This window comes from Equus asinus, chromosome 6 (assembly GCF_041296235.1).
Source record: "Equus asinus isolate D_3611 breed Donkey chromosome 6, EquAss-T2T_v2, whole genome shotgun sequence".
Taxonomy (NCBI): domain Eukaryota; kingdom Metazoa; phylum Chordata; class Mammalia; order Perissodactyla; family Equidae; genus Equus; species Equus asinus.
In genome coordinates, this window is record NC_091795.1 from 70,529,013 (window position 1) to 70,531,161 (window position 2,149).

A 2,149-nucleotide genomic window follows, 5' to 3' on the forward strand; every position below is an offset into this window, starting at 1 on the left:
ATAACAAAGTCCTCTTTCAACTATATGTTTTTGAAATTCAGCACTACTGCTATGTCGCTACATACCGTCTGACAAAGCGCTAATGTGATAGAAGGCAGGATCAGACTGTACTTTGAGATATTTTCGAGCTTCTCTGGAGAGGATTGTCTCATTTTTTGGTATAATAATAACAGTAGCCAGCATCAGAGTGTCTCAGACCTTGCAGTATTTATATTACTGTTAATAAGACACTTTCACACGAAAGACTGTATTTAATCCTCGCAGCCCCGTGAGGTTGGTATTACATTACTTACAGCGTGTATCAATTCATTTAATTCCTGTCAACAACCCTAGGAGGTGAGTTCTATGTAAATTATCTGCATTTGCAGATGGGCAATGAGGTGATACGGCGGTTAAAAACGCACACAAGGTCGTTAAGCAGGGTTTGAACACAGTCATTCAGACCCCAGAACCCACACTCCTTCTTAAGCAGCACCCTCTCTTGCTGCCTGTGTCCATGCTGTTCTGTACTATCCCACGGTCGCCAACAATTTCCCTTATCACAGTTTATTTGTTATTTTTAAGTTGATTCGGGAGTGCTGCGCGGGGTAGAAAATTTTTTTTTGCAAGATTGCTTAGCAATCCTCCTGAAGCTGCCTGTCCGCGTCGGCCCCGGGCAAGCGGCTCGTGTGCTCGAACCGATGGAGGGAGGCCGGGGGGCCGGTTAACCCGGGCCAGTTACCCCGCGTCCTCCGGCCCCTGAGCGCCCTGCAGTGGCGCGCGGGCAGCCGCGTGGCGCCACCTGGTGGCCAGAAGGCCCGCAGCGGGAGACTGCGCGGCGCTCGGCGGTGGGACCCCGCGGTCCTGCCCGTCCGCGCCGCCCTCAGCCTGCCCTCCCGCGGGGACGAAGCGGAGGGTGTCCGAGTCCTCGCAGTTACAAGCCAGCGGCCTTTACACCGTGTCTGGAGCGCCTGTCCTGCGGCGCCGGCCTCGAGGGGGCGAGCTGGAGCCCGGGCCGGGAGACAGAGGGGGCGCCCTCCAGGCCGGCGCGGGGCGGCTCCCCTCGGTCGGACGGGGCCCCAGGCAGGGCTCGCCTGTGAGGAAAGGGGAATTAAGTTGAAAAGCGGATGGTTTTGCCTAAGGATTTTTAAAACGAGCTCTTTAACATTTTCAAGTACTTAAAATCCATGTATTTGTGTGTCTATATTTCTTTGTATCCTCACTTCTTTCCAGAAAGGTACTAAAGCTGGAATTACATCATCTAATGTTATTTTTCCCTCACAACAGTCATCTTGGGCTTATGAAAAGTGCAAGTGGAATGGCCCCGAGAGCACTCACCTGCCGAATAAGCAGTGCTGACCAGTGGTGTGGAGGGGCACCTGGCCAAGCTGGAGGACCTCCCGCACGAGGTCTGAGACGCCCTGGTGCCGGCAGACGAGCGCTTCGCCCTGGTGCTGGAGGAAGACGGCGCAACTGTACAGACGGAAGTGTAGCTCTGGGGTCTGGCAGAGGGCATGGTGCTTCAGAAGGTGCAGCCCCCATCAGAGCAGGGGCCTGGGTCCCAACTCTCCCTCTCCCATAAGACTGCCAAGAAGATGCACGAGACATGCATAACTTTCTACCTGCACAAGGTGAACCTGCAGGACTTCCTTGGCTACCTGAACCTGAAGGCAGCTCTCTCTGGCACATGCTCCCTTCCCCATAGTCTGCACTGCACATTCTGAAGGAAGCTCTTCACTGGGCCTTCTTCAGCACACAGGCCACAGGCCACAGGCTACGTGCTGCTCAGCACCTCCTGTTACATGCAGCAGGTCCTGCATGCCACAGAGGGAGGGTAGCCCTCCAAGGGCAAGGCCTCATCCCTCATCCAGACCTGCCTGAAGATGCTGCAATGAAGGCCCAAGTCCATGGAGGCCTTTCTTGGCCAACGACCAGACTGACTGCCTAGTTTGGTGAGTACTGTGTTATCGTGCTTAAGGGTACATCTCTCCATGAAGAGGCGGGGTCCTACCTGAACCTGAGGTCATTCATTATGTCACTCTATTAAGGAGGAGGAACATTTCTGAAGTTTGAATCTGATAGGGAAAACTTGGGCAGGCTGCAGAATAGGTGGTCCCACTTTGTATAGAGATTGAGGATGTGGAGATTGCCAATGAGGGGACTGTTGGGG

General features: G+C 54.0%; 1 pseudogene; it reads left to right on the forward strand.

The window, feature by feature from the left end:
• Positions 1–715: 715 nt before the first annotated feature.
• LOC123286321 (lipid transferase CIDEC pseudogene) lies at positions 716–1,874 on the forward strand (annotated as a pseudogene).
• Positions 1,875–2,149: the final 275 nt, after the last annotated feature.